This window comes from Anabrus simplex, chromosome 2 (assembly GCF_040414725.1).
Source record: "Anabrus simplex isolate iqAnaSimp1 chromosome 2, ASM4041472v1, whole genome shotgun sequence".
Taxonomy (NCBI): Eukaryota; Metazoa; Arthropoda; class Insecta; order Orthoptera; family Tettigoniidae; genus Anabrus; species Anabrus simplex.
This window is the reverse complement of record NC_090266.1, coordinates 676,063,832-676,083,241: the sequence shown is the minus strand read 5'-3', so window position 1 is coordinate 676,083,241 and position 19,410 is coordinate 676,063,832. Positions and strand designations below refer to the sequence as shown.

At 38.7% G+C, this 19,410-nt stretch overlaps 1 protein-coding gene across 2 annotated transcripts in view; it reads right to left on the bottom strand.

Moving 5' to 3' along the window:
* Positions 1–19,410, bottom strand: part of Pi3K21B (phosphatidylinositol 3-kinase regulatory subunit alpha) — a 919,547-nt gene that overhangs the window by 854,968 nt on the left and 45,169 nt on the right. The gene's annotated exons all lie outside the window — the stretch shown is intronic.

The following is a 19,410-nucleotide window of genomic DNA, read 5'->3' as shown; positions in this document are numbered from 1 at the left end:
GTGATTTTTTTATATCCCACCTTTTCAATACAATTGGTTTTATGTTGTTAGATCATAATGCTACAACACTGTTTTATAGGGATATGTTTCGCTTGAATTTCAAGCATCCTCAGCCTATATAATCATCTCAAGGTTAAGACCTGTCGTATTTGATTAGTTTTGACAAATTTGTGCTTAATTATAATTCTAACAATAAAGTAATAAAATATATAAACATAGGAATTTATGAACACATCAACAGTTTAACAATATGAATGACTATACTAAAATTGGAATAACCATTAATTCTAAAGATATTGACATCCAAAACACAGTGTCTTCAAATGTTGAAAATTTGGCTAAAATTGTTTTCTCAAAGTTCTAGTTTATTAAAAACAATTGTAATTTGACTTCTATGTTAAAACTTGAGTCGTAATTATAGTTAAAACTTATTGGTGTCTTAAATTACCATTTAAATTTAAATTATTAAGTTATTAAATTAATTTAAATTATTAAATTACAGTAGCAAGCCTCAAAATTAAAACAAGAAGCTGAATTCCAAACGGATCCAAGATTTTAATCTTAAGACACCAATAAGTTTTAACTATAATTACGACTCAAGTTTTAACATAGAAGTCAAATTACAATTGTTTTTAATAAACTAGAACTTGGAGAAAACAATTTTAGCCAAATTTTCAACATTTGAAGACACTGTGTTTTGGATGTCAATATTAGAATTAATGGTTATTCCAATTTTAGTATAGTCATTCATATTGTTAAACTATTAATGTGTTCATAAATGCCTATGCTTATATATTTTATTACTTTATTGTTAGAATTATAATTAAGCACAAATTTGTCAAAACTAATCAAATACGACAGGTCTTAACCTTGAGATGATTATATAGGCTGAGGATGCTTGAAATTCAAGCGAAACATATCCCTATAAAACAGTGTTGTAGCATTATGATCTAACAACATAAAACCAATTGTATTGAAAAGGTGGGATATAAAAAATCACAATATTGTAAGCATATTATAGCAAATTCAATACGGGTTTAATCATGAGATTGGTTACATGTAATGGTAGATTGTGTGGTAACAAGTCTTCTTCACTCCAGTTAAATAAAATAGAGTAGAAATTATGATATAAACTTCAAACCACAGGTTCTGTAGGAGGCAAAACACACTAATAATGCACAAAAATAGACGTTTCTAACATACAAGAAAAAAGTTGAAAACATTAAAGATCATGTCTTTAATGTGGCACTGGGGCAGGCAGACCACCATATTTTGAAAGTTTAGAGAAAAATGTGGACATTAGTAGGTACGTTGCAATTGTACCACATTCATTTCATCAAAAAATTACAAGCATCTATTTTACATATTAAAAAATTGCATTAACATACATTGAATAATTGATCCGTGAATTGCTAAAAGGGTGTAAATCCACATTTTGGCGGTTTTCACTTATTTATATATATGAATCTGTTCCGCTGGGTTATACCCATCCTTTAGTGTTAAAAGGCATTAAATCCGGGACAATCTCAAACATATTCGCGGTAGTCAGTTTTTTCATAGTGTGTTAAAAGGTAGTAAGTCCTGGATGTGGTGTTGTTTCTCCCTACATTGGGAGTTTTGTGAAAAACACATTTAAGCTAATTCAGCCAGGTATAGGAGACATTATGCTTCCACATCACTTGGCCTACCCTGAGGGTTCTGTTCCCATCCACACTAAAAACTTGAAGGATACTGAGCAGCTCCTACCATTCATTCCACAGGATAAGGAGGTAGACTATTTTTATACAGATATTCTACAAAGGAGCAATGTGGATGGTTTTGGAGGATGAGGGTGATGAAGACTGATTATACTATCCAGGGTTTTAATGGTCAGTTTTAAAAGAATAAACATGGTAACTCTAAAAAATGTTCTATACTGATATTAGGGAGGATTGGCTAATGTAAATATTTCTTGATTTTTTCCTCTTCTGGTGATATTTCAGTATTAGTATGTGATTATGTAAACACTTGTTGACCTAGATAACCTTCACACTTTCAAAAAATTTGTTTTGTTTTAATTTTCAGAGACTGAATGTGTTTCTATTAATGTAAATGCATTATATACTACAATTACCAATAAATACTTTAATATCCTAAATAAAGGCTAATTTTCAAAGAATGGCACTTTTTAAATGCAAATGCAATAAGCAAAACTGAATGAATTGCTAAAAGGACTTAAGTCAATGCAAGGTCTGTCTAGGGAGGTCGAGTCATGAATGCTACTTATGGAGCTGCCATATTGGGTCTTTAAGCGAGCGTAACCAAAGGCAAGTGTATTGGAATTTAGAGGATTTCGGTACCGTAAATTGAAATAAAAACAACATATATATATATATACTATTTTTCATATAGAATTTAATTGGGCATCTACTGTTCATGTATATGTAACTGTATAACACTTAGATGACTTGAATTAATTCTCAGATATTTGAATAGGAAGATAATTAACAGAGATTTTTTTTTTTTTTTTTTGAGAAACAAGAATAAACATAAAAGCTTGTTATGTTCTGAACACGCTACTAAATATACTTATCCAGTACTTAACATTACTTTATTAGGAAAAATGCAATTGTCACAGCATTGCGTAACTATTCACTACAAAGAATGTTCCAATGAGAAGAACAGCTGTTCTCTCCAGAGAGTATACATCTCTGTGTTGTTACGCTGTTGTTACTAGCGCACTCACTGTATTATTTTTAAATACACTATAGTCTCCCCCACTTAGAAATGTGTTATACACTGAATTTTAAATAAACACTTTGAAGCTGTGAACTTATCAGATAAGGAATATAGACGAATTAAAAAAAAGGGAAAACCAGATAATCTATTGAATTTTGAAAAAGGTACTTCACTTCTCACAGAACAGTTGAGCTGAGTTGGTTCACAAAACAAAATCACGGAACCGCACAGGCAGTCGAGTATGTCTTGATGATCTACGGACACGTACATTTGTTGGAACATCGGTATTCTGTCGTAGTGTCTCTGTCGTATCTGGGGTTGATGGATTTTCTACTGGAACAGCTGGATCTTGGCGTGGTGATAGTGTTAAATCAGGATTAACCGAGACATGGTATTCTGGAGCTCTAGGTACGTTGTATGACTGGGCTGGTTCAAATGTAACTGATTTAGGTTGAATGAGTGTCCCACGCATTTGGTCAATATGGCGTTTCAGTGTCCTTCCTGATTCGTCCAAAATAACTAGGTAGTGTCGCTGACCATACTTCCTTACAACCTTTCCAAATTTCCAAGTGTACTTGTTATTGCAAAAGAAGCGTACCTGGACTCTCTCCCCCACATGAAACGATCGTCCTGGTTTGGCTACCGATAATGAAGGTTGAGGTCGGGTAGGGAAGAAAGCATCAAGGCGAATTCTCATTTTTCGGTTCAGGTATAGCTCTGCTGGTGACTTTCCACATGCAAGGGGTGTAGCACGGTATCGAAACAGAATATTTTGTATTTTCTCGTATATTGGGACATTATCATCAGAGGCAGTACGGAGACGATTCTTCAATATTTGAACATGTCGTTCTGCTAAGCCGTTAGTGGCTGGGTGACCAGGTGCAATGAATTTTTGAAAAATTCCATTTGTTGAACAATAGGTGCGAAATTCATTGCTTTGAAAAATGGCTGCATTATCTGAGACAATGCTTGCTGGAAATCCATGAGAAGCAAATATACGGTTTAGCAACATGATTGTGGAGGTACTTGTTGGCGAATCTCGTAAAATTTGCACTTCTGCCCATTTCGATTTGGCGTCCACACAAATCAGAAAGTTGCAGTTCTCAAAAGGTCCTGCATAATCAATATGCACTCTTTCCCAGTTCTCTTTTGGTTCGTCCCATGGATGCACTGGTGATTTTGGTGGATTTGCTCTTGTCAATGCACATGTTTGACATCCTTTTACTAGGCGTTCAATGTCTCGATCAATTCCAGGCCAATAGACGTAGCGACGGGCCAGCTGTTTCATCTTCATGATGCCCAAATGAGTTTCGTGAAGTTCATTTAAAACCTGATCTCTTAGTCTGGAAGGGATAACAACTCTATCTTGTCTAAACAGCACACCATCATTCAGAGTATATTCTGAAACCATCCGTTCATTCTGTAAATCAAAAACAAGTTTACTCAGTTCATGATCTTTACGTGTTTCGTCCTGGATGGTGCGAAATGTGATTCGTTCGCTTGAAATTTGAAAAATTAGGTGCGTAAATAACTGGTTAACTTCATCCCCAATGGAGATATCTGTTGAAGAATGGACTTGCTGTAGGGAAGCCCGCGATAAACAGTCAACATTTTGGTTCTCTGCACCCTTCTTAAATTGAACTGTGTAATCGAATCCTGACAAGAACGAAGCATATCGTAGTAGACGAGCAGATGTCATCTGTGGTAGAGCTTTGTTTTGCTGAAAAATACGAGTTAGCGGTTCATTGTCTGTCACTAGTGTAAAGTGCCTGCCAAAAACATAGGCGTAAAAGTGGTTGACAGCAAACATTATTGCCAAAGCCTCCCTGTCTAGTTGGCTATAGTTCTGTTCTGATACAGTCAGTGATCGTGATGCATACGCAATCGGCCTTTCTTCTCCATCAATTAGATGGCTAAGGACAGCGGCAACACCTGTTGGACTTGCATCTGACGTCAGAACTATTGGTAATTTTGGATCATAGGGCGTTAAGACCCTATCGCTACACAACTCTGCTTTTAACTTGAGGAATGCGGTTTCACATTCCGAAGTCCATATGTAACGTTGGCCTTTGCGGAGCAGGAGCCGTAATGGATATGACATGGTGGAGAAATCTGGTATAAACCTGGAGTAGTAGGTGATTAGTCCCAAAAATCTGCGTAGTTCATCAACGCTTGTAGGATGAGGCATGTCATTAACAGCTCTAACTTTTTCTGGGGACTTACTAATGGTATTATGCTGGATAACATGGCCCAAATATTCAATTCTCTCTTCAAAGAAAGAACACTTAGCTCGGTTGATATGCAGATCAAAATCAGATAATCTCTTCAGACATAACCGTAAATTGTGTGTGCACTCCTCCAGAGTTGATCCATGTACGATTAAGTCGTCAAAATAGGCTTCTGTTTTTGGAAGTCCCCTGAGGATTTGTGAAATGATTCGGTTAAATTCGGATGGCGCTGTTTTAATTCCGAAACTTAGACGATTCATTCTATATGTTCCACGATGTGTAGATATAGTCTGGATTGTAGCACTTTCATCATCAACTACCAAGTGTAGAAATGCTTTGAACAAGTCCAGTTTACAAAAATATTTGGAATCACGTAGGCTGTTCAACACATTATCAATTCGCCTTATGGGGTAATTTGCAGCAACAAGTTTCTCATTTACACCACATTTGTAATCAACACATAATCTAACTCCTCCATCTGGCTTGGGAATGACGACCAACGGTGACCCCCAATCACTTGATGATACAGGAGATATGACACCAGCTGCTTCTAGTGAGTCCAGCTCCCTTTCAACTCGTTCACGAAGTGCATAGGGAACATCCCGTTCTCGTGTAAATACTGGTTTAGCTCCTTCACGTAACTGTAACTTTACTTCAAATTTTGGAACACGTCCAATTCTCTCTTCAAAAACATCAGGAAATTCATTAATTATGTCATCAACTGAAAAAATAGCGTTAACTGGATATGACATGTGTGGAGTTTCCTTGCTAGCATCTATTTCCTTTAATTCAATACCAAGTCTCCTAATCCACAATCTTCCAAGTAATGCCGAGTAGCCCTTAGGGACAATATATATATCATCTTGGATTTCCTTGTCTTTATATACAGCTGAGACTGTAACCTTTCCCATAGGTGTGATAATATTGCCTGAATATGAACGAAAGGCAATTACAGATCGTTGTAAGGGTAAACCTAGATCCAATTCATTAAATGCATCTTCAGGAAGCAAAGTAAAACATGCACCAGAGTCTACTTCAAAACACTGTGTCTTATTGTTTAGTGATACGGTAACCATATATTTTTCAGAGTCGGGAGTAACTTCAAATAATTCTACATGTGACGGAGAGAAAGTAGGTTCTGCTTTACTCACACCGTATGAATGATCCTGGGCATCACATGGGATAACTGAAATTGACTTAGTTGAGCTGGAACTATCTGCTTTTGATTTTGAATTTCGCATTAGGCTGGTGATACACACCTTGGCGAGATGACCTTCTCTTCCACAAGAATCACATCTAATATCATACCTACTAACTCGGCATTCTGACACACGATGATTCGGCTTAGCACATCGGAAACAGAGGTTATCAATTCCTAATCTTCTGAAATCAGGTCTGATTCTTCTACTAGAGAGAGAACGTTGTCCATATCGGATACTTTGATTCGGTGAACGTGTGTTGCATGAATGGTCAGGGCTCAACGAATGGTTACTCTTGCTATAATTGGGGCTCGGTGAACGATAACGAAAACTGTGATCCCGTCGAGATCGGTGATCTGAGCCAGCAGAAACCTTATATGTATCGCTGTTGTCGAATTCAGATGCCGATGAAAAGGCTTGTCTGGTAAATTCCCTACTTTCTATTCTAGACGTTTCCAATAATGTTGCCTTAGCTAGGATTTCATCAAAAGTGGTTATATTAGATTGAAGTAGCTGTTCGCGTAACCAATTGTCTCGTAAACCTCTTATGAACTGGGCTCTTAGAAATACATCCGAAATTGAAACTGTACGTTGACATTGGCATTTGACTGTGAATTCGCACTCAGCTAAATTACGTTGAAGAGTTGCGACAAAATCGGCGATAGACTGTCCCTCTTTCTGATAGACATTTAAAAAATAATGCTGAGAAATAATGGCACTTTTCTTGGGAACAAGCATTTGGCTGAACAGTTTAACCAGATCTGTAAATGACTGAGTTCTGATCGATTTTTCTGGGCCTAGAAATGCAGATAGACTATTGTAATGCACAGAACCTATAGAGACGCATAGTAGCTGTGCTTTCTTTTCATCATCTGTGATATTTTTCATTGCTACGTAATTCTCAAACCTCTCCATATAGCATGCAAATTTTTCCTTCCGAGAATCAAAATTTTCAAATGGTTGTATGCTTGAACAGTTACCTGAATGCGAGATTTCTCTTCCTGATTCTCTTTGGAATGTTGTTATAAACTGAGTAAGCAGGGTTTGTTGTTGTCGGTTGAAAGCATCTAATAGTTTAGCAAATTGTTCTGAATCCATTCTTCTGAGTGTAACCTAATTGTGTCAAAACAGCGGTAAATATTTTCGGTGGTCGATTGATAGTACTGTGCAGGATATTAGCAATACTTATTTATACTTTCACCTCGTCGCCAACTGTTATGTTCTGAACACGCTACTAAATATACTTATCCAGTACTTAACATTACTTTATTAGGAAAAATGCAATTGTCACAGCATTGCGTAACTATTCACTACAAAGAATGTTCCAATGAGAAGAACAGCTGTTCTCTCCAGAGAGTATACATCTCTGTGTTGTTACGCTGTTGTTACTAGCGCACTCACTTGGAATTTAGAGGATTTCGGTACCGTAAATTGAAATAAAAACAACATATATATATATATATATACTATTTTTCATATAGAATTTAATTGGGCATCTACTGTTCATGTATATGTAACTGTATAACACTTAGATGACTTGAATTAATTCTCAGATATTTGAATAGGAAGATAATTAACAGAGATTTTTTTTTTTTTTTTTTTGAGAAACAAGAATAAACATAAAAGCTCATGTCCTACTTTTTTACTTCCTTACAACTTGGTCTTACTGTGTTTCTTACTAATATCATCTGTCAAATACATAATCTTATTGATAGAACATAGAAATCTGTACAGTACATATGTTGTCATAGTATGATTACCGGTACATGAAATACTGAACTTGAAGTACTGTACTTAAAGTACTAAAAGGCAGTTGTAGTAAATTAACTTCAGCGTTTTCTTTATTAAGAAAGTAATTACCGATACAGCGTTTCTAAAAGGTTACCCCAATATGTTGACAAACACTGAACGCCTCTTAAGTTGAGTGCATTCAATTATGTACGATAACTATTGTTATCCATTCATATGGTCATTTCTTTGTGTTCTAAGGCAAAAATACTCTGCACATATGCAACAAGAGTGATGTTCCTAGCTACTCTTAACTAGTTTATTGATAACCTATGCAGCTATATAGTACAAAGTGGTGGCGGTGCTAATTGTTTTAAAAGGAAGTACAACTGGGCAATCACTAATCAGAAGAAAACAAATGGAAGGGGTTCAACACTTCGAAAAATGAAGGTATCAGCCAAAGAAAGATGAAGACCATGAAGTGCGTGGAAATGAAAAACATTCTAGGCCTCGAATGCGCTAATGCTGCCGCGGTCGGAAAAGAACAAGTGTTGGCCAGGGGAGGTCGGATAGGATAGATGAAAGTGAGAGCCTGACAAGTAACTGAAAGCAATTTCAAGACTCCACTAAGGGCCTCGTGGTCAAAACCCAGAATAGATTTCCCCTTGTAGGTGGGGGCAGTAGAATAACACCCACGGTATCTCCTTCCTGTCATAAAAGGTGACTAAATCGGGCCTCAGGAGCTCCTAACTTGGGAGCGTGGCTTGGTGACCACGGGGCTCTTAGCTCAGTCCCAGCATTGCTTCCACTTCCTTGTGCCATGCTCCTCACTTTCATCTATCCTATCCGACTTCCCTTGGTCAACTCTTGTTATCAATCAATCAATCAATCAATCAATCAATCAATCAATCAATCAATCAATCAATCAATCAATCACCACTGATCTGCACTTAGGTCAGTCGCCCAGGTGACAGATTCCCTATCTGTGCGCTTTTATTGTGCTGGGGTTGGTAACGGATTATGATTAACATTATAGTACACGAACCTTTTCTTGAGCCCTAGTTCTCATTCAGCACTATGGAGCTCAGGGCTCAAGAAAAGGTTCGCGTACTATACTGACGGGAACGAGATCACGTGCCACTTTACACTGGTCAATAGGAATGCAAGTAGCTACTTCAGAAATGAAAATGGCGTGTAATATTCTTCATTAGGTTATAAAAGTAAATTACTTCTTGGGACGGTATGGTGGGTTCCTGGACATCGCAATGAACACATCCCTCCTCTGAGACACACTCCAAGTAAGCTTTCATTAATTTCCACTTACTTATAAAATTAGAAATACCAAATACATAATTAGACCCATAAATATAAAACATCGTTCATATAACCATTTAATTCTTCAGGAATAATAATGTATAACTTCATTAATCTCGCACAAGACGGAATTATCTGTAGGTTGCCATTTGTCACGCCTACAGTTCTGTACCCACTGAGCGATCCATTGCTTATCTTTAGGGAAGCGAAAAGGTCTAATTCCGTCAGTTTGTCTTATTTTGACAATTTGGTGCAGCACAGTATCCCATTTTCCTTCAAAATACAAGTAATTACTCACATCATCACGCCAGACACGCCCACATAACGATATTTAAGACCCAATATGGCCGCCACCACAAAGGATTGTGGTAGCGTGACCAGACCTTCCTAGACTGACCTTGGTCAATGCACTTTAAACATAACTAAATGTATAAAAAACAAATTTTATATTCAATTTTTGGAGTTACATAGGTTGGTCAGAAGTAGCCAAACTTATCGCAAGAGGTTTTTGCTTCCATAATGCAATAACGCAAGATACAAACACTTTTTCTCAGAACTAGGTTCAATGGACTTGCGCTATTTTAACACTGATTCAATTTTCATTTTACAAATTTTTCAAGAATGTGTCTTTTGCAACAAAAATGTCTGACAAGTTACATCTGAATCATTTACCTCTTCTTCTAACCCAGGGTCATCAAACATCTCTTCTAATGCCTCTACAATTCCACCTTCAAAGATCCACTCACGATAGCAGAAATGAATCACACATCACAGACTAAACACTATACAATATAAACAAAACAGTAAAGCGCAGGCTTTGAGCAACTGGAAGCATGGAGTTTTAAAGTGAACACGTGCATAAATAAGCTGCTATAAGTTCGAGAAAACAGAGGCAGAGGACAGGAGCGCACGTGGTACAGCTGTTGTACAAGTTCTACAAAGTGGTCTATCTAACAGTGTTGACAGTGTAAAGATATACACGGGCCAGAGTCAGGTCTGCACTATTACCTCACCGAGATACACACTTTGGCTTGATCTCCAATGTGTTAAAAATGTCAGCACATTAAAAAAAAAAAATGCCTTTGAAGGATCTTTTTTTTAATTTGCTCTACGTTGCACGGACACAGAGAGGTCTTATGGCGACGATGTAATAGAAGAGGCTTTGGGGGTGGGAAGGAAGCGGCCATGGCCTTAAGTAACGTACAGCCCCAGCATTTGCCTGGTGTGAAAATAGGAAACCATGGAAACCCATCTATTTGAAGGATCATAGATAAGAAACTTTCATAAAACTGACATATTATTACATTTATGTAGGGAAAACTAAACCAGGATTATCCATTAAGTTGCAAAATTATTAAAATGAAGTCATTGGAAGTGGCACACTCAGGAAGCCAGCAGTGCAAACAAATTATGCAGGGTTTGGGACAGGAAACAATATTTATAATGTTGGACTACTATTGCACAATGCCTACCAGCAAATTAGGCCAATATATTGGTCATTTATCAGTGTTACATAACAAAACTGAGGAATGTCCACAATATATTAAAATAAAACTTTTGTTCTTAGATTTACTTTATGGCTTATTACATTATCTTAGTTATAGGAGAGCTTGAGTATGCTGTAATTACATTCTTTAAAAACCTTCCAAAAGGGTCATGTTATATTTGGGCCTATTTCTAATTGCTTGGATACCGTGGTTCAAATCCCGGTCACTCCATGTGAGATTTGTGCTGGACAAAGTGGAGGCGGGTCAGGTTTTTCTCCGGGTACTCCAGTTTTCCCTGCCATCTTTCATTCCAGCAACACTCTCCATTCTCATTTCGTAGCATCACCCAGTCATTCATATATCACTTTGGGAGTGGCGACCCCATCGTACTAACAGCCTATATGCTTCATTCATTACATCCCTGACCCGGTCAATGACTGGAAAACAGGTTGTAGGTTTTCATTTCTAATAGCTTGTCAGACATAAAAATAAAAACCCTCTAAAAAATAAAAATACACAGCTATAAGAATCAATATTTGTTTATTACGGGGGTCGAAGGGATAGTATGTGGTCCTGTGGGTGCACTTCTTGCTGATGGGAGTGCACTAGCAAAACACAGGAAATGCCATTTATTCCTACCAAGTCTGATACATGCACGTCCATGCCGTGGCCTCTGGGCAACGGGTACATTCTTTAAGGTACACGGCTAAGTCATGTAAGGGCAGAAAGCGACTTCCCGATGCTTAAATAGGGACCAATCAGCTAAGGGAGACAACCCTAACAGAAAACATCGGTCCTCCAGGACTGCTGGGGGTTGGAGCAAGGCTAACAACCTTGCTCCGGAAAACAAACTGTTGCGAAGCCCAAGAATATGCCTCGGAATGATGGATTTAATAGACGACGAGCTAAGCTAAAGGCAATGGACTAAGCAACTGGTACATGGAATGTACGCACACTTCTACGAGCCGAAGCACTGAAAGTACTGATGCAGAAACTAGAAATAGCAGCCATCCAAGAAACTAGATGGTCAGGAAGGGATGAGATCTGGGACACCAAAACCCACACAATATTCAGTAGTGGGAAGTCAAGGAATGCACAAGGAGGAGGAGTAGCATTTATAGTACGAAAACAAGCCAAAGATGATGTACTACAGTTTTTGGCAGTAAATGAAAGACTGGCAACCCTGCGTGTTAAAATGCGATTCTATAATTTAACAATCGTAAATGTATATGCACCAACGGAAGACAAGGAACAGATATTCAAGGATCAGTTCTATGCTGAACTGGAACGAGTGCTAGATTCAATCCCATCAAACGATGCTAAGATGATAATAGGAGACCTAAATGCACAAATTGGGAAGGAGGCGATATATCAAGGAATAATAGGGATCCATAGTTTACACAACAATGCTAATGATAATGGACAGAGATTGCTTGACCTTGCTACCATCAGAAACATGAAAGTGATGTCAACTTGTTTCCCTCATAAAGAGATACACAAGCAAACATGGATATCGCCGGATGGAAAGACCTGTAATCAAACAGACCATGTAATGATGGAGAAAAGATGGTCATCCAATATCATGGATGTCAGATCAGTCAGAGGAACAAGTTGTGGCTCCAACCACTTTCTAGTTAAGGCAATCTTAAGGTGTCGCATTATGAAAACAAGAAAGGAAGGAATGAGTAGGATAGAAAAGTACAATACTAGTGAACTGAAGAATAAGGAAGTATCAAAAAGATACGGGAAAAGAATGGCAGAAGTGCTGGTAGAGAAATATAATAAGGACCAAGCAGCAATGGTCGAGACCAAATGGATTGCTCTGAAGGAAAGCGTTAAGGCCGTGGCAAAGGACACACTAGACATTGTACCCAAAAGGAACACAAAGGAATGGTTTGATGCGGAATGCCAAAAAGCCATAGAAGAGATAAAGCATATAAAGCATACCTAGAGAGACCAACAAGGGTGAAGAAACAAGAGGTTGAAAACCAGAATAAAGAAGTAAGGAATGTATGTCAAACAAAGAAGAGAAGAAAATTAAATGAGAAAATGGCTAGAATAGTGGAGGAATTTAAAGAAGATAATAGCTACATGGCTTACAGAGAAGTTGAGGAAGTGAAAGAAGGATTCAAGGCAAGAAACATGTGTAAGGACAGAAATGGACAGCTTTTGGGAGATAGAGAAGGGATCCAAGATATATGGAAGGAATATTTCCAACACCTCCTGAACCCAGTAGAAATGAAAGGGAAAACACCAACTACTTCAAGGAATAACACTGAGACAAATGAATCAGAAGTCACAGCACCATCTATGCAAGAAGTGATAGAAACCATACAGCAACTGAAAAACAATAAAGCACCAGGTATCGATGGAATCCCTGCAGAGTTGTGGAAATATGGAGGAACCACACTACAGGAAGCTATATATGATCTAACTGTGAGTATGTGGAATACAGAAGAAATGCCTGAAGACTGGCGCAAAGGCATCATATGCCCAATATACAAGAAAGGGGATAAGTTGGTATGTAGCAATTATAGAGGGATCACACTGCTGTGTACAGTATATAAGCTGTTCACCTCCATCCTGAAGAAGAGACTAGAACCCCTGGCAGAAGAAATTCTAGGAGAATACCAGGCACGGTTCCAGAAGGGAAGATCCACTACTGATCAGATATTTACTGTGAAACAAGTGTTGGAGAAGTGTTGAGAACAGGGCATAGATGTGGTACAGATGTTTATCGACTTTCAACAAGCATACAACTCTATTGACAGGGATAAATTAATGGAGATATTAAGAGAGTTCAAGATACCAGAAAAGCTGGTGCGACTGGTGAAATTAACTATGAGAAATACGATGGTGGGAGTGAAAATTCAGACTGAAGTAGGCAGCTTCTTCGAAGTGAATCAGGGATTGAAGCAAGGAGATGGCTTAGCACCAATTCTATTTAACCTGGCACTCGAATCAGTGATTAGAAAGTTTTTTTTTTTTTTGCTTTACGTCGCACCGACACAGATATGTCTTATGGCGACGATGGGATAGGAGAGGCCTGGGAAGTGGAAGGAAGCGGCCGTGGCCTTAATTAAGGTACAGCCCCGGCATTTGCCTGGTGTGAAAATGGGAAACCACGGAAAACCATCTTCAGGGCTGCCGATAGTGGGGCTCGAACCCACTATCTCCCGATTACTGGATACTGACCGCACTTAAGCGACTGCAGCTATCGAGCTCGGTATTATTAGAAAGTTAAGGGTGGACACCAGTGGAACACTTCTATACAAAACAGCTCAACTAGTTGGATATGCTGATGACATAAATTTGATGGGAAGAACAACAAGGACAGTTAAAGAAGCATTTGAAGACTTGAGTAGAGAAGGCAAAGAGATTGGACTTAAGATCAGTGAACAAAAGACGAAGGTAATGGTGCAGGCTCGGAGAAGGAAGTATACAAATGACCAACTTGTCCCTGAAGGATCCAAAATGGAGGTGGTGGATGAATTTAAATATCTTGGTGTACATCTAAGCAACAAGAATGAGGAAATGATGGAAATACAGGCAAGAATTCAAGCTGCCAACAGAGCATACTTTGCAGTACTACCACTTTTCAGAAGTAGAGATATCAACCAGAGCCTAAAAGTTATGCTATACAAAACCCTCATTTGCAGTATAGTGATGTATGGAAGTGATACGTGGACTCTCCCAAAGAAAGCCGTGGAGAAGATAGATTCCTTCAAAAGGAAAATCCTGAGGAGAATTTATGGACCCATATGCGTACAAGGGGAATGGAGAATTAGATGTAACAATGAACTATATTCCCTGTATGGGGAGGCACCCCTGTCGCATGCCATTTGAATGAAGAGACTCAAATGGGCAGGTCATCTAATTAGGATGGAAGAACACCGAATCCCAAAGAAGGTATTCTTAGGAGACTTTGGAAGAGGAAGGCCTGTGGGAAGGCCACGTAACAGATGGGAAGATGGTGTACATCAGGACACAGCACACATCCTCAAGATCCGGAATTGGAGAGTAGCTGCACGAGATCGACAAGTTTGGCAGAGAGCAACTGGGGAGGCCATGACCCGAAAACGGGCCGTCGCGCCATAGGTAAGGTAAGGTAATTTGTTTATTACTGCACCCTGCAGATATGTTCAGGTCATCAGGTCCTTGTAAAACTTTCTCTGCTATTCAATAACACGCACGTGCACGTGCACGCCCACGCACACACACACCCACTCTCTCTCTCTCTGGCTAGGACTGAGATAAGTATTTGAGAGACAGAAAAACGATACTGGACTAGAATTCACTTGAAAAATAAGAACAATGACCCAGATGTGATCAGGATTCCAAAACTCCAGCATTAGTTACTACTTCAGTCGAGTGGAAAAACCACACTTACGTAACCACCAATAATGTTACCACAGTCTAAAACAGGGCCTCTCAAACGCCCAAAATATCACGTGTGCAGACAGCAGTGCAGAGTTCCTGTGGACAGTCTGTTCCACTCGGCTCGGACCAACGCTTCGTCTCAACTTGGCTCGGATTTGGAGTGCTACGGAGCAAGTGAGGAAGAGGGAGACGGGGAGCGAGCGAGACAGGTGTGGGGAAAGAGAGAGACAGCGTTATTGCTTCACATCGAGGAGTGGGGGGTCTGCACTCTGGTCAACCAAGCGAAGTCGTCTTTTGCACCGTGCACAGTGTATGCACCAGGCGCATGCACCCTGAGAGGCCCTGGTCTAAAATAATAAAACACATATTTTAAATAGACCACATCACAGACACTAATAAGTACCAGGGAGATAACTGTTCTCCCTTCTTTAAAGCAGGAGACCAAATATTAAAAGTTATGATGTAGGCTTTTACATCTAGAATCTGCTGTACAGTCGTTTGCCAGACTGCCAGGTAATGTTCGAATTAAAAATGACATCTCATTACTTACATACATAGCCTGTATTTCAGTAGAAATGATACTGCTACTGAGCTGCTATCTGTTTCTGAATATTGAGAGGCTGACTTGTTGAAGTGCAGGCTCTCTTACCTTTCAGTATCAATCACTTCCTGATGTAAATGAACATAGGATTGGCTGAGCATAGTCGTTAACATGGCGCTTGCCGGCCGTGTTGCTCCTCAAGCTATTGAGACTTTTCAGAAATGTAATAGTTTAATGGAAAGTAGTGAGTGTATAGAATTTAATGACGGGAAGAAGGTGGTGTCAAATACCAGTGGAAGACATTGAAAGTATTAAACGTAATAGACTTAGTTTAAATGGTGTGACTGAAGTGCAAACCGAGACATGGTCGGAAGTAATTATGAGGCGTTGTAACACTAGGCCTAAAACTTATCATGATCGGAGCATAGGCCTAGGTATAGAACCAAGGGATAAGTTCCAGGTCCTTGAATCAATTACCTCTAGCGAAGAAGAATGTGTAAAGATTAATAACGTTCCAGCCACTATAAGGAACCCTGCACTGGGGTAGAGGAAGAAAGAATGTAAGGTAGTTGTGTACGATGATAGCCATGGTCGGGGTATTGCTGTCGAACCGGAGACTGAAGTTGTAGGTTTTGTCAAGCCAGGTGCTCTGTTCAAAGAGGTTCTTAAGTCAGATATGGAAGAGATGGGAACACTTAATGAGAATGACTACGTGGTTATTATGGCAGGGACAAATGATATTGCTAGAAATGAAGCATCAAATGTGATTTCTGGGGCGAAGAAAGCACACTGCAAATTAAAGACCACCAATGTAATAAAACCAAACCAAACAAACCCCATGGCACTACAGCTCTTGAAGGGCCTTGGCCTACCAAGCAACTGCTGCTCAGCCCGAAGGCCTACAGATTACGAGGTGTCATGTGGTCAGCACGACGAATCCTCTCGGTCGTTATTCTTGGCTTTCTAGACCGGGGCCGCTATCTCACCGTCGGATAGCTCCTCAATTCTAATCACGTAGGCTGAGTGGACCTTGAACCAGCCCTCAGGTCCAGGTAAAAATACCTGACCTGGCCGCGAATCGAACCCGGGGCCTCCGGGTAAGAGGCAGGCACGCTACCCCTACACCACGGGGCCTGCCCACCAATGTAATATAATGTAATATTCCACATTGACATGATTATTTGAAGGGTCTTGTATAAATAAGTGAGTTGAAGATACTAACAGGCGGCTACAGAAGATTGTCAAATGCTTTCAAAATACAGAAATAATTGATATGGGCAATATGGATCGAGAATATTTCACAAATCATGGCATGCATCTTAGCAGAGGAGGGAAAAAGCTATTCTCTTTTTTTTTTTTTTTTTTTTTGCTTTACGTCGCACCGACACAGACAGGTCTTATGGCAATGGTGAGACAGGGAAGGCCTAGGAATGGGAAGGAAGCAGCCGTGGCCTTAATTAAGGTTCAGCCCCAACATCTGCCTGGTGTGAAAATGGGAAACCACGGAAAACCATCTTCAGGGCTGCCGACAGTGGGGTTCGAACCCACTATCTCCCGGACACGAGCTCACAGCTGCGCGCTCCTAACCGCACAGCCAACTCACCCTGTGAGGGAAAAAGCAGCTACGTAATATGATAAGGAAAAAAAAATATGACAGACCCCAGGAACAACTATCATGAATAATGCCATATCTTTGCTGTTTGATAAAGATGAGGAAGTTGCAGAACATTTGCAGGTAATGAAAGTAAGATGAGTTGAAGTAGTTGAGGTGATTGCTACCACTAAAGGATGCTCAGGAGAAGAAAATCAGCTGAAAGGGATTAATGTGATTCTACCTCAATCATCAGAGACAGCAATACCAGAAAGCACCGAGTACTCAGGGAAAACTCGTGAGGAAACCACTGAGCTCAGCAGCAGCACTCACTTGGATGAACGAGGAGAGGAGTTACTGGAGAAGCTGGATGTTGGAGCACCATCAGGACGAACTGAAGGAGGGCAAACTAAACAACCAGAAATAAGAACGTCAAGTAGGACAAGGTAACGACCAGTATTACTAGAGCAGCATTTTTTAGGTAAAAGGTAGCAACAGTAATAATCTAAAGAGAGAGCTAAATTTGTTCCACCAGAATTTCCAATCTTTAAGAAATAAAATTCTAAGTATGGAGGTTCTGTTGGCAGATAACCTGCAAGGATATGATGTTTTATGTTTAACTGAATATTGGTAGAGGATGAGATTTCAAACTTTGTATTAGAAGGTTATGCTCTTGCAAGTAAGTTTTGTAGAAAGAAAACGAAGTGTGGAGGTTCATGTATATATGTGAATAATATATATATATAATATCAAATGTAAGCAGTTGGATAAATATTAATATCTAAATGTAGAGGAGCATTTCAAGGCTAGCTTTGTTGAACTAGTGGATTATAAATTAATACTTATAGGCATTTATAGAAATCCCAGTAATGTTGAAACTTTTTATAATAATATTCAACTTATTTTAGATTACCTACAGAATAAGAACAAAAATGTAATAATCATGGGCGACTTTAATGTAGATTTTTTAGGGAATAATGCTGGGCAAGATAAGCAAAGGCTAGAAATATTGCTTTCCTTGTATGGTCTAAAGGCAGTTTTAAATAAACCAACTAGAATATCTGGAGATACAAAGTCAGCAGTAGATCAAGTTGTATTGAATGAGGAAGTGTAGAATTATGAAACAGAAGTTTATGATGCAGGTTTTTCAGATCATTTTGATCAAATTGTGCACCTAAATTTCAGGGTAATAGGAAACTGCAATTTAAAAAATAACAATGTAATTTACAGGGAAACTGGAATGTGTAACAAGGAAAGTATTTCATATTTTAACCAGTTATTGGCCAAGGAAACTTGGGGGAGTGTATATACAAATAACTCAACTAATGAGGCCTTCAGTGAGTTTTTAGGGTTTGTTCAACTATTATTATTAAGTGGCAATACCAGTCAAAAGGGTAATTGTAAAGAATTATAGGAATGGGTGGATTACAACAGGAATTAGAAATTCAAGTAGACGATTAAGATTTTTAAGCAAATGTGTGAAAGGGAGTAACACCTCATCTGAATTGAAGGATTATTATAAGAAATATAAGAACATATATCGAGAAGTTTTGAATGCTGCCAAAAGATTGCATAATGAGAATGAGCTAAAAAATTCTAAAAACAGGTCTAAATGTATGTGGAACATTATAAAAAGGGAGAAAGGTACTCTAGTTCCAATAAAAAAGAATATTACTCTTGAAATTGCAGGTAAAGAAGTCAGTGATCCAGACGAAGTTGCAGAAATCTTTAGTAACTATATTCTAGAAGCAGTTTTGAGGTTAACAGAAAAATTTCAAACATCAATGACAAGAACAAACTTGAATACAGTTCACAGGAATGTATCATCCATGTTTCTTACTCCTGCAACTGAGCAAGAGGTAGAAGAAGATAATAAAACAGAAGCTTTCTGGTTTAGATGGTTATTCAAACTACCTTATTAAATGCTGTTACCAACACATAATCAAGCCTCTCTGTTATTTGATAAATTTGTCACTAACCACTGGTAAATTTGCAGACAAAATCAAGGTAACCAAAGTTGTTCCGAAACATAAAATGGGTTGTGAAGAAGATGCTGGTAACTATAGGCCTGTCTGCCTCCCCTCTGTGTTCTCCAAAATACTGGAAAGAATTATGTACAATAGACTATTATCATTCTTAGAGAAGCATAATATATTAGCTGGTTGCCAAAATGGCTTTCGTAAAAATAGATCAACTACCACAGCATTCATTAACTTTATTGAAC